The following is a 14,569-nucleotide window of genomic DNA, read 5'->3' on the forward strand; positions in this document are numbered from 1 at the left end:
ATGAGCTTGGAGATGAGACAAACTGGCAAGGAGTGTCAGGAAAGTTTCCACAGCTGCAGTACCACCCCTTTAACAGGGGACATTGCTTTTGCGCACTTCTGCTTTGGCACCTGTTACTGAGTTTGCTTGCCTACAGAAATGTTTAATAAAAATAAGGTTTTGGGTGGGATTTATAAAGCTTGGTTTCCACTGCTTTTGAGTGGTAATGCCTAACTCATTATGAATAGTACAGTTTTCAAATAATCTGTTTGCCAGTCTGGTTAGATGTATCACTACATATGGAGGGCTTCCCCCCCACAAAATACACGTAAAAACCTTGTTAAAAAAATAAAAGTGATTTCATGAATATGTGGTTACCATGGTTATGAAAACAAATTGGGTTTTTGCAGATGCAACCAGTCTATTAGTGACCTAACTGATCACTTCTTCATGCAGTTATTTCTACACAAATCTGTGGCAATTGCCTGGAAAAAATTATGCTCAATGTGATGCCCACATCTTGGTGATTCCAAACTTGAGGCATCAGGAGAAGCCAAAAGTTCAGTAGGTTTCAGAAAAGCCTTAGACATTGTTATGTTTAATAGCTTATTCCCAGTGACATAAAGAAATATGACTTGTTACAATGACTGTGAAAGTCCTTTCACCCAGTGGGAGCAATACTACTGTGTCACTGTGATGGTGAAGAAGAAACTGTTTTTGTGGGCAAGCCATCCCATGACTGACCAGTAGAGGTTTAGCCAGATCATCCTGGGTCCATTCTTAGAGAATGAAATACAGAATAAATGGGTTTGTGGCTCAAAACACTTAGCTCTTTCATTTCCTGAGAGCAATTATCATAGTTTCTGTCTAATTAAACTGATGCAGATATTGTTTGACCTTTTAAAAGTAACACACAGGTTTCTTCCTTTTTTTTCATTTGTGGTATGGTATGTCTAATAACATTTCAAATGTTATTAGACAACCATGTTTATGAAACATCTTTCAGTAAATGTTTCTTGTTTAATAGGTATATTTTAACTTTTCTATGGCAAATCATTAGCATATGAAGTTCATATAAAGGAACTGCTTTGCCATTACCTGCTGTGTAATCTTGACTTCAAGTTGTGCATGGGATCCCCAATAAGAGTGAATTAACCAAGGTAAATATGTTTTTTATAAATGATCCAAAAATAGTCTCTGGTTAGCTCTTGAAATGTGGAAAGACTAGGTTTCTAAATTTTTGGTGAACAACTTTGCCTTTTAATTTAGACTTTTAGGCCAAATCCTACCCCATTATGTGCCTGCTTAATCCCTGATACATATCTGTGGTAGTTTATTGCTTCTAATTTTTGATGATATTGGCAGTAGATCCCAATGAAAAGTTCACAAAGAACAGTGTAAACCTTACACTTGACTCCACCTGATTTTGCTCTGTTCTCTGTGCCCATTCCTTGTGGACAACTGATGGCAAACTGACAGACTCTGGCACTGATGCTCTCTCCAGAAAGAAATGGATTCCCTTTTCCCCAAAAGGTAAAAGTCTTGGTTAGGAATAATCAGCTGCCCAAATATAGAGTGGGAATAGCTGGTTGGGTGGCAGTTTCCTGTGAAAGGCTATGAGGAGTATTGTATCTGAATATGAGCCTACATGCCCTGCTGCTACCTACTGAGGCAATCCTTGCATTGTTCTCATTGAACACATCTGTGGTGTGCAGCAGGTATGAAATGATCCTCCTTGGTGTTGGTGAGGCTTCAAATAGAGCACAGTTTCCACACCTGACCTTTAAAAAAGGCATGAATTAGCCAGAGAGCCTGGAAGAGGGCAAACACCATGGTCAGAGAGCTATAAAACATGACTGTTGAGAGGTTTTAGTAAATTGGCTTTTTTCGGTCTATTAAGAAATTTTTGAGGACAGAGGAGCATGTAGCGTAGTAATTTGCAAATAAATGACAGATGTGGAAGACAAAGATATGGAAGGCAACTATGAAAACCTTGTGACAGTAAGGACAGCAAAGAGCTGAAATGGGTAACTCACAGAGGTTTATGGCATTGCAGTTGGTGTATCTATTACATAAACCTTTTAAAGAAATGACACACATATAGCTGGTTGTCTTAGAGGTGCAGCAAAAGGAACAGCTTCAATGCTCATTTCCACTCCTGTAATTTTTTGATTTACCAATAGGTTGGTATTTATTGTTGTATCAACTTAAGACAATATTGTTTTCAGGATGGATTGTATCATGCTTTCAGTAAGAATGTTAATTAGACACGTCTGGTAGTTTTACCATATGAAAATGCACCTCAACTACCTTGATAAATGTAACAAAGGTAAGAATAGGAAAACTGATTTGTTTGTTTCTTTCTTTTTCTCATTTTTTTCTATAATACTGATGAATTTATTGGCTGATTACAACTGGAAACATCTTGTTTCCATTTTAGCCTTTAATGATAGCATTGCAACAGCATGGTTATGCTCCTGCCTATGTGCAAGTCAGATTGAACATCAATCTCTTGGAAAATTGAATGACTACTTTAAATGAATTTTAAAGCCACAGATGATGTGTTAAGCTGCATTTTATTCTTCTGCCCATTCCCAGAGTAAAGCCAGCATCACAGGACTTGATCAGTCTCAGTGATTTCTCCTTCTGTCTGAGCCCCTCATCTTCAGCTGTCAATATCCAGCCCATTCACCACTTAAACTGTCAGAGCTATCGTCTGTATCTGAAGGAGGAAGGATGGCGCACATGGAAGACTCTGGACAGGTTGTCTCCAAGTCCGCCTTTAACAATGCCAGTTTGTTTTATGCTTGTAGCATTTGGGCTTCCTCAGTAGTGTTTCCAGCAGTGAGGAAAGTCTGAATAAAACCCACACAGCCAAAGGAAGAAGGCTTGGTTCTTTGTGCTACTGCTACAGACAGACCCCCTTTAGTGTTTCTTTATAGCAGGGTGTGAAGATGCCTTCTCCTCTGCATGCTTTCTTTTGTCTAGTTAAAAGGAAGGAGCTATGGGAATAACTGGACTTTTGGGCTATTTTTTACACTCAGTGGTGATGACAAGGATTTCAATCAACTGCTTAGAAATTAAAGTTTTCTTTACATAAATAATTCTCTGCAAATGAAGAGCAGTGATCCACACCTTTCCTTGACATGTATAAGTGAATATTCCAGAGAGAGTAACATAATGTAATTTTCTCTTACAGTTGAAGGATGATCAAGTGGAGGGGTGAGTGATAATTCCTAAACAGCAAAAAACCCCAGGACCTATAATAATTAACATAGCCTTTGTATATATATAATTTCACTCTGCTATCTTCTGCAACAGGCAGACAGGATTCAATGCCGGTGCCTTCCTGCTTCATATGCTGCAAGTCTTCTGTGTGACAAGCAAAGTCCTTCTGGGGCAAATGAGTCAGATGGTCAGTTCTTTCCAGAGAGACAGACTTGGCAGGTTTTTACTTGGTGCCTCAAGGCAGGAAGCTAGAAGAAGACACTCAGCATTGTGAGTGTACACTGTGGGATCAGGTTTTTTTTTAGCAAAAGCTACTCTCTGATGTCTCACAGTTTTACAATAAGAGTCTTTATTGCAAATTTCTTAATTTTAGTGTACTTGGGTTGTCAAAAGAGCATTTTAAAAACACGAGTAACTGCCGCTAATTCCAGAATGAGTTCTTACTCTGGTAGGTGTCTGGAGCTTTCTCTAATTGGTCTTAGTACTCTGACAGGGGGAGCACACAGGTCTGCCTTTGATTTGAATTGGAACTGAACGCTTGTATCAGTGAAAACATTTGACAGGTACAGCTGTCCTATTCGGGATTAGAAAACTGTTATGTGACAACAATAAAAATATCATTCAGAGAGTAGGCTTTTTTCCTGACAGTGTATGATTAGACTTCATAGAAGAATAAAAACAATATCTTGAATCTTAAAAGTTAGCCTATTCACTTCAGTGAAGAGCTTATTTTTTACATGCCTGCTGTCTGCCAATTAAAAACTCAAGCAAACCATACAGGACTTGTGTATTATTTTGTTGATCACACAGTTTTCTTGCTGACAGGTATGAATTTATGGCAGCAAACCTTAGGCAAAAGCATGAAGGAATTGGAGGAAATGTGAGTTCAAAAACTGTTCTGATATTTCTGAAACATTTTGACAGTTTATAAATGGTTTGTTTTCAAGTATTAATAGCTGAAGTTTGGGAATTGGCAAAGTAGGAAGACGTGATGTCTGCCTGTCTAGGGATGAATGGTCATATCGAAACCAAATTACTTCTGTACAGTAAAATAAATGCTATCATTACCATTTCTTTGACTTGTGTCTTGTTGCCATGATCTGGCTGTCCCCATATGTTTAATTTTGCTGATTTACAAAGAAATCATTTGGGTATATCTAACTGTGTAGCTGGAAAAGCTTCTGAGTTAACCTCTGATTCACATCTGGGAATTGATTGGGAGAATTTTGGGTTATCTGAGCAAAAAGCATGCCAGGGACTGTTTTCACCACTTGGAACAGGGAATGAGCTTAGGGAATTTGAGCTCTGAAAAGTCTTTCCTGCTACAGAGATAGCTTGAGACTTGGATTGGTCTAAGCTAAGTTTGCTGGGGAAACACTGGGGAAAAGAGGTTCCAGCCACCTGAATGAACAGGTAATTATTAACTCCAGTCTACTTCAAGGCTCTTCATGTTCTGGTTATTTTCACTGCAGCAGCTACTTGACTGTGGGTCCTTCTGGGCTTCACTTTTCCTAGCAGACTCAGTATTTGATGTGGTTACTTGCTAGAGTGGTGTGGTAGAGTGCAGTGGGTGTGCTAAGGTAGAGGAGAGGTAATGTCAAGGTTTTGTCAAAGGTAAGGTATTGTCAGAATGTTTCAGAGATGTCAAAATAGTTTTTGAACTTATGTTTTCTCCGTGTCTTCCCTATTACAGCATAACAGTAGTGCTGTGAAGAGCTCTCACTGAGGCTTGGTTGCATAGACAATGTGAAGCAATATCCTCTCTCATATCATCTTGTTTGAAGTCACAAAAATCACATTATCTTTGGGCATATAAAGTGGTACCCACAAGATTTTCCTTTTGGGGATCCTTTTAATTTTGAAAGTGTGGCCAGTCCCTAATGAATCATGACATAAGGTGGTCTCAGGATGACCTCAATGACTGAGACTGACTCAGAAACACAGCAAAATAAGGATCCAAATAAAAGCTTAAATACTAGAGAATTACCAGGTGCCCATGGTGTCCTGTACCCCCCTAACACAATGCAGCACTCCCTCTCTGTTTTCCTGGGGAAACATCATGAGACAGGTTATTTTCCTTCTAGCATGTTCCCAGCTCATGCATAACTGTGCCTGCCGCAAGTTTTCTGTGTGACACTGAGTTTGTCACATGTGGTACAGCACTCATCCTGACCTGGGTGCTGTGTCATAATGATGAAGTAGTATAATTTCTGAGGTGAGTTGCTATCTCTTCAGGGAGCTGTTCTTTGTGGGCTTTCTGGGCAAACCAGATAATCTGGAACTAGTCTGGAATTTTTATTGTACATTGCAATGTACAGTATTAGCATTTCCTTGGTTGCTGTGTCTCATTTATCTGTTTTAAAATGTGGAAGAATGTGGCCTTATTTTTTGTATCTGCATAGAAATACTGTTTCTAGCACTATGTAAGCCAAGAATATAATACAATTATTAATACCATTATGATGACTGGCTTTAAAAGGATGGTGGGTCATTATTAGGAAGCTGTGAATTGCCTCAGAGAAGTAAATTATTTTGCAGCAAAATTTCACTTCCTGCAAATATTAGGTTATTCTGTTTTTCTTTCAGGCAAAATTTAAAGTTTTAAGCGCTTACTGTCCCTCAACTTTCTTTCCCTAATCCCTTCCTTCCTCCCTCCCCTCTTGCCTCCCTTCTCATCCTTCTCTCTTTCCCTCCAGGGTGGGATTAGACTAGCTTTTTTTGACTTGTGGATTTCCAAAATCTCCAGGGAGGTGAGGACTACAGAGGAAGTTCTTGTATATATGCAAAAATATACTTCTTGGGCACCACTCATGGACCCCTTTGGAGTATGATGTTGATCCCTAAGAGTCCATGGATCAAAAGTTGAAAAGCATTCACTTAGACAATTATCACAAACACTGATGACTGGAATGTCTATATTTTGGTGAAAACACCTCTCAAACCTTGTGAAGGTTTATCTGTGTGCATGTATGTGTAAGTGTATTTCTTGGACTTGTGAACTCATACTTCACAAAAATTGCAGGGTCTTTATTTTATTGTTGGAGTAAGTTATACCTCTTTGTATTATTACTTTAGGTGTTCACTGGATAATAAATAAGAAATTGAAAGTTCTTATTCAAGACCTCCTTATGGCTCAGACTTTTAACCCTAGTCCCTGGATTCAGAGCATAATTACCATAATTACTGTCATTATAAGACAGGTGATAGCAATCTATGAAAATTTTCTGAGGGATGAGTGGGAGCAGGAATAAAACTCTTTCCTTACTAGCACTTCTGGATATCCAGGGATGTAATCTTTATCTATCCAGCCTTTAGATGGGAGGTATGGGATGAGATTTGACTGAGTGGCAGTGCTAACTTCATTATATTCTGTGCCATGTTTTTCTGGTCACTTATGAAATACACCCAGTGTTGAAGAAATGTATTCAAATGTCATTGGAAAAACATCTGGAACAACTCTGCCAGACTCATGTTTTCTCCTCATCTGTTTTGTTAGCACAATCTAATGGAACTACAGTACTTTCCATCTGAAGAAGTCCCATACAGATGTGTGACAGAAATTACCTCTGTGCAGTTTCTTTGTTGAGTGACTCTGTAGCTGTTAACCTTTCTTCTCTTCACAGAATCATAGAATTGTCTGGGTTGGAAAAGACCCCTAAGATCATTGAGTTCAACTGTTAACCCAGCACTCCAAGTCCCCTACTGAACTGTATCTGTAAGGACCACATCCACGTGTCTTTTAAATAACTCCAGGCATAGGGACTCAACTACTTCCCTTGGGATACTGTTCCAGTGCTTATCAACCCTTTCCGTGAAGAAATTTTACCTAATACCTAACCTGAACCTCACCTGGCACAACTTGAAGTCATTTCCTCTTGTCCTTTCTCTTGTTATTTGGGAGAAGAGACTGACCCCACCTGGCTACAATCTCCTTTCAGGTAGCTGTAGAGAGCAATAAGGTGTCCCCTGAGTGTTCTTTTTACCCAGGCTAAACAACCCCAGCTCTTCATAAGACTTGTGTTACAGTCCTTCCACCAGCTTCGCTGCCCTCATTTGATACTCACAATGTCTTCTTTTACTGAGAGCCCCAAAAGTGAACACACTTTTGGATGGAAGGTGTGGCCTCACCCACAGGGCAGCTTTCCAGCCCCTCCAAGCTTGTAGCGCTGCACGGGGTTGTGACCCAAGTGCAGAACTTGGCACTTCATGTTATTGCACCTCATACAGCTGGGCTCAGCTCATCAATCCAACCTGTCCAGATCCTCCGGTAGAACCTCCCCATCCCCCACAGGATTAATACTCCTGCTAAATTTAGTGCCATCTGCAAACTTACTGAGGGTGTAGTAAATTTGCTATTACAGTAGCATGTTGACCTTTGGCCTTTTAATTTTCTCCCTGAATAACTTCATAACATCCTTTCAGTCTTTCTGAGTTGCCTGCCCCTTCTTCCAAAGGTCATAAACTCTTTCTTTTCCCCCTAAGTCTAAAGCTCTAAAAAAAGAACTAAAGCTCTTTTTACAGGCAAGTCATTTTTCTCCCTCAGGTTGTCTATAGGCCCTTGAAGATATCTCTTTTGGGTTCCTTTCTTGAAAAATATCCACCATTCCTTGACTACTTTGCCTCAGGACTGCCACCCACACCCAAGGGGCTCTCTCAACCAGTCTTCTGGACATGCCAAAGTCTGCCCTCCAGAAATCCGAGGCAGCAGTTCTGCTAATGTCCTCCTTATTTGTGCAAGAAACAAAAACTTTGATAATTTTGTCCAAGATGGCCACCAACCATCCATCCCATCACTCACCAGTCCTTCTCTATGCAAAACCAGCAGGTCAGCAGGTGGGAAGCCACGCCCTAGTTGGCTCCCTCAGCAGCTGTGTCAGGAAGTTATCTTCCATACTCCAGGAACCTCCTAGACTGTATCCTCTCCACTGTGTTGTGTTTGCAGTGGATATCCAGTAAGTTGATGTCCTCCACTGAATCAAGAGCTAGCAATTGTGAGACTTCTCCCAGCTACTCAAAAAATATTTCATCTACCTCTTCATCTGGGCTGGGTGGTCTATCGCAGACTCCCACCAGGATGTCTGCCTTTTTGGGCTTCCTCCTGATTCTTTACCTGTAGACACATGCCCTATCATCACTGTCACTCACCTCTAGACAATCAAAACTCTCCCTAACATACAGGGCTGCTCCTCACCTCCCCTTCCTTGCCTACACTTCTGAAGAGTTTCATCATCCCCTGCAGCACTCCAGTCATGCAAGTGAACCCACCAAGTTTCCATGGTGGCAGCTGTGTCATGCTTGTCCTGCTGTGCAATGACTCCAGCTCCTGTTTGCTGCCCAGCTGTGTGCGCTGTTGCAGATGCCCTTCAGTTGGGCTGCTCCTTCCAGTGCATTTTCAGAGGGAGAAACCCTAACTCCTACATGGCCATTGCCAGGGACTTCTCTGGTTCTTAACACACCAATAACCCTTGTGTCTTTGCAGTGCATGTGCCTCCATCCCCTACCTCCAGACTGTAGGACCTGGCTAGTACACTGTCCCTCAAACACTGGTGTGCTGACCCCAGGCTTATCTCTTGTGAGCCTGGTTTTATCCTTTTCTCCCTTCAAATCTAGTCTCAAGCCCTTTCAATGAGTCTTGCTAACTCCTGAATGAGAAGCATTGTTTAATATATTTAATTTCTCTCTCCTTTGTTAGCACAGGAGAGTTAGGGGGATGGCTGCTTTGTCTGACCTCCTCTCCATGGGAATAGTAACTATAATGGGTTTAATTAACTATGTGGTATTGACGTAATTAGTTATTCCAATGATTATACTTCTTTAATAAAAGCACTTCATGTGGGATGTATTTCTCTTCTGCATGTGCAGAGCCCCACACCTATATTTCATAACTGTCTAGACATCAGAACTCTGTGCATATTTTAGCATCTGCCCTTGAAGGAGAGGTTATCTTGCATGGCCTAAGATAATTGGGAAGAAATTATTTTGCCCCCTGGTTTCAGACTCACTTGCCTACTGAGAGTAATAGAGATGGGCAGAGGGACAGTAGGTCAGTGTGGGGAAGCCAGAATTAGGAGAGAGAGGAAAGGCTGGGTTTGGAAACTGTATGCTAGGCACTTGCTTTTTCTAACTTTTCAAGTCCAGAGTCTGTACCACTAAAGGGAATGGAGAAAGTTTAACTTGTAGGCAAAGTAAATGCTGTATATCTGGTTTATTTATATGTATTTATGTACACAGAACTATTACTGTAGGTGTTTATGACATAAGCCTACATCCATTGTGTTAAATTTACGTGCACCAAGCCTCAGTAACTCTGTTATTGCTACCACACAGCCAAATTGACAATAAGGAATGAATTTTAGTTTTCAGTTTTGTTTTGTTTTTAATTTTTTTTGTTTGTTTTTTTTTTTTTTTTTTTTTTTGTTTTCCTGGGAAGTCACTGTTCTTTGTGTTTCATCCCTCTGGCTAATCTTGAAGAGCAATGCTACAAGGAGAAGAGATTACCATATGAAAATGTCATTTTGTATCATATGAAAACTTAAAGAAAAAAACCCCACAATTCAAAGGTAAAAGGTCTAAGGAAGGAGATAATTCACTCTTCTTGAATCAATCTACCACAAACACTATGAGAGAACTCCTTTAGCTTACATCTCAGTTCATAGCTGGGGGGAGGGATTCCTATCTGATAAAATATACTCAAAGATTAATGCATTCTGCACACAGCCTACTACATAGGTAGGAGGTGTTATTCCTGTTGCTGTTGCTGTGTTTTAGCTAACATTTTAAGCATTTTTTTCCTCTCTCTCTCTCCCTATCTGCTCTTCTTCATCTCTTTAGTTTATAGAACTGTGCTGCAGTCCCTTCAGTCTTTCTTTCTTTCCCTGTTGAGAGAGACAGACTGAAATCACTGCAGGCATTTGAAGCAGCACAGGAGTGAACTCTGTGGGTCATTTTAACAGCCAAATACATAAACAAGCTCTCAAGAAATGGGGAAAGCCAAGCAAATGGGAAAGAACTGGTTGTGTGACCTGCAAACATGGCTTGTTCTCTAATCATAAGGAGTGCTCCACTGAAGCCTCCATCCCTCATTAAATCAATAAAATCATGTGTCCTTTATTTTAATCCTGTATTCAAGAACCAAGGATAGAGACTGAGGCATTTCATTTCATTGTTTCTAAAATATCACTGAGATTATATTGACAAAGGTTGATTCTTTTACCTTGGTGTTTCAGAAAAATGTCAGTATGGAGGTAGGTGCTGGGCATTCAGCCACTTCTTTCAAAAGCAGGAAAAGGGTTCTGTGACAGCCTCATTGCAAATACTGTAGCTTTCTGAGACATTTTGTTTGGTTTGATGTTGTGCTGCAATGACGAGAGAGGAAGGATCTGTTATGTACAGCTGCATGAATCTCTGAATTGAAGTTTTTACAGCCTCAGATCCTCTTTTATACAGTAAAGGGGAGATGAAAGCAAATAACTCACATGCCATGAAACAGGTACTATGGGATTCTGAAAGGCTTAGCATTCCTGGTAAGTATTTGATCAAAATTCAGACAAGGGAACTTTGCACTGTCATTTGGTGGAGTGACAAACATGGTAAAAATACCTCCAAAAATCTTCTTTATTTTGTCAGCTCCATCTTGATTGAATTAGCAAAGAATGAGTCACAGTTAAAAAAAGAGTCATTCTCCCCTGAAATGTATTAAAGTTTGGGTGGTAAAGAAACACATGTTTATTTCCTAAATGAAATGCAGGCAGAATATGTATCAATCCATGGAAACAGTAGTGCTAGTTTCCTATGCAAGGCATGTTCAAAAATTATCTTTTACTGAGATCATAAAATGGCTCCAAATCTCACTGTAAATGGGGTTTTTGTTCCCCACAGTTATTTATCTAATGTCATATCTTGTATATCTTACATGAAAAAATGCTTGGGTGAAAATGGTGAATAATGTAAATACAGGCTGGTTGTTTACCAAAGATTGTTCATCTTCAGGGAGAGTTGGGTTTTATGTTTTGTTTTGTGATGTTTTTTTTCTCTCTGAAAACTGTTCTGTATGTATTTATTTTTTGAAAGATGCCACCAACACTATTTCTCTGGTCAGATTAAAAAGAGCTTAACCGATATATATGTTAGTCAAATCTGATATAACATGTACTGTTACTTTTGGTAACTGCAGACACTGTGGTTATTGACCTGGTCTGCTGTTTACTTAATTTTTAAGAATGTTACATGGTAATAGACAAACAAAGAAAAAAAAACCAAAACAGGTTCAGGGAATGGATCTACTGATTTTCAGATAATGCTGGGTAATAATAATGAAAGCAGAACAAACAAACACATAAAAAACACGAAAGAAGAGCCCCTTGAAATAATGTGGATCGTTCTCACCTTCAAATAACATATGCCACCACACAGCCTTTCACTTGATCGATGAGTAATTGTAGTTTGAAGTCAGTAAGACCCCAGTGAAAATCCTTGAAATGTTCTACGTGTACCATGTTCACAACTGCAGACCTATTAGGCACTTAAATAAACTAAAGTAACATGAGTCAGCAGAGTGCTTTGCCCACAGATTAGCTTTAACTGGTAATTTGCTTCCAAGAAAAGTACTTATAATACATTAGTTAAGTTAGAACGTAACTCACACAGTTGGAAGTTAACCAATTGCTGTAGCACTAATATGTAAAACAAAAGTGCAATTTTACCAGATGTAGAAGCTGTGAAGTCCCACAAACATGACTATGGACCTCTATAAAGAGTGTCTGAGAGAGCTGGGCGTGTTCAGCCCCTTCTCTCAGGAGAAGAGGAGGCTGAAGGGAGCCAAACCAAAGAGTGTAAGTACCTCATGGGATGGACTGAAGGTGAGGGATCTGGGCCCTTTTCAGCAATGCTCACGAGGCAATGTGCACAAATTAAAACATGCAATTCCAGCTGAACACAATTGAACACAATATTTTTACTGTGAAGGTGATCAAGCACAGGAACAGGTTGTCCAGAGAGGCTGTGGAGTCTCCATCTGCGGAGATACTCAAAATTCAGCTGTGTGTGGTCCTGGGCAACCTGCTCTGAGTGACCCTGCTTGAGAGTAGGGGTTGGGTGCACAGCCTCAGGAGGTTCCTGTTTACCTACTGAGTTTTCAAAGTAGGACTTCAAGTGCTTAGCACAAAATTGAAAAAAAAAACCCCAAAACTTGAACTGCAGCAGCTGCTATGCAATGTTCTTAAGCAAACTAGACCAATACGATACCATCAAGACAAATCTTCCTGTATTTGTAGACCCTAACAGTCTTTAAATCAATACAATATGGTACTCAGGAATATTTTTTTCTGCTTGTGATAAACCCATTTAATATGTTACACCTCATGATAAGTCACTAAGAGTCTTCCTGTTCTGTTGGCTCCTTTCTGAGGATATTAATCAGGGATGGCTCTGATGAACTCTGGAAGAGCTCTGGTTGAATAACCAGAAAATGTCAACCACTTACCAGAAAATATCAACTCAGTCTTTTTTTCGAAAATGTTTGAAATTTCATTTTGAAAAAAAAGGAAACAGCAAAGTTTCAGCAATGGACTCTGTCAAAAACTGTCTTGTTTTTGATAGTCTCAAAATGTAGTCCAATGTCTTCACTCTTAAATACTTTGCATTGTATATATTATTAAACCAAATTGAAATTATTGAATTAAATCAGTGTTTATTTTATTTTCAGTAATTGAAGTTCTGATTTGTCTGAAAGGCATAGAATATTTAGATAATCCCAGTGAATTATCTGAATTCACTGAAAACAAATTCAAAATTCTCTAAGGACTGGAAATCCCCATCCTCAGAGAGCTCACAGAACGCTTTCTACATGCATGAATCAAAAACCCCAGCAAATCAGTTTAATAATGCTAAGCTGCATCTTGGCTGAGGAAGATATACAGGACTCTGGTGCATTTCAGATTGTACAAGATGTGAATATGAATAGTGTGAAAGATGTCACATAACAGCAAGGAGGATACAAGTAACAAAAGACTGTGGATACTGTTATGCAATGCAGTCTACAGCATAACTGAAAGAGATATCCACTGTGCCAGACTCTACCTATTGACAGCCATAGATTTGCATGAGTTAACTATAATCTATATTCCATTAAAGATTATGAGAGGAAAAGATTATAAAAGTTAACACTGCTTAAACGATGTAATTGCATGCTTCAGTCATGCAACTCCTTTACTAGCATCGCTATCAGTGATGTGAAAGTCATCACTGCAGAAGGATAGAAGTGGGAAACCATATTATTATCACCCTCATTACTTCTGTATTTTCGGTTAAGAATCATGGGAACATTCCATTCTGGATAATTTCAAGAGCTGTTTTACAATTTAAATGGTATTTTCTTATTCAACCCATTTGAGCCTTGAATTTAGTCCATTCTATTTATTCACATTACTGACATAGAAATAAAGCTGTATCCCTATCTCATCTCCCTAGCCTTGAAGAGTCACTACAACTGTTACTGAAAGACCCAACATTTTCCTGTTAAGCCTATGAACAGAATAGCTAACATGGATTTGCTTTGGCTTTTGGCTCTGCCAAGGAGGGAATAGCCTTGCACAGGTGTAGGACACTAACATTTGGCTGCAAACTCTTACAGTGGACTATGAGTCAAGAGTCCCCAAAAGACACACCTGACAGTCAGAACCAAGGTTAGGCTGGAAGAGCTGCCTGTTTAAAAATGTGTCTTTTTGGAACAAGAGAGAACAAATGTAACACAGCACCAGAATATGTACAGTCATCTGGTTAGAGCAGCATGCAGAATTGATTAATATACCTTATTTTTTGGAAACTGAGTTAGAATCACCTGAAATACAGGAAAAAGACTGATCTTGTCCTGTACAGCTGTAACCATAAGTACTGCAAAGTGCAGGAAAAACCCTCTTCTAAGTTTTCTAAACTAGCACTGGTACTTCAGTCAAATTTTTCCTGTATCTGCATTGTGGATGAGAAGTAGTAACAGGAATCTTTTGATGTGCACTGCTTGGTGCATGGAAATCCCTGGCTGTGCATTTTACTACAGGTGCTAAATTGATATCTAAAACAATGTTTTGCAAAGCAAACACCAAAGTTTGGTGAGTTTTACAGTTTGCCAAATCCTGTCATGAATGATTTGTCAAATACTTTAAGGCAAACTCAAACAAATAATCAAATAAATGATAGAAATATTATCCAATGAACCCTGCCTTTATGAATTAGTGTCATTCTGTTATGCTTCAAAACAGCCAAGCTTCTATTTAAAGAGACTGGAAGTGAGATGAGTTCAGTGGGAACACAGAGTGGTGATCTGCCCAGTCTAAGAGTGCATCTCAACTGGGCACAGCTCTAAAAG

Source organism: Ammospiza caudacuta, chromosome 3, assembly GCF_027887145.1.
Source record: "Ammospiza caudacuta isolate bAmmCau1 chromosome 3, bAmmCau1.pri, whole genome shotgun sequence".
Lineage (NCBI taxonomy): Eukaryota > Metazoa > Chordata > Aves > Passeriformes > Passerellidae > Ammospiza > Ammospiza caudacuta.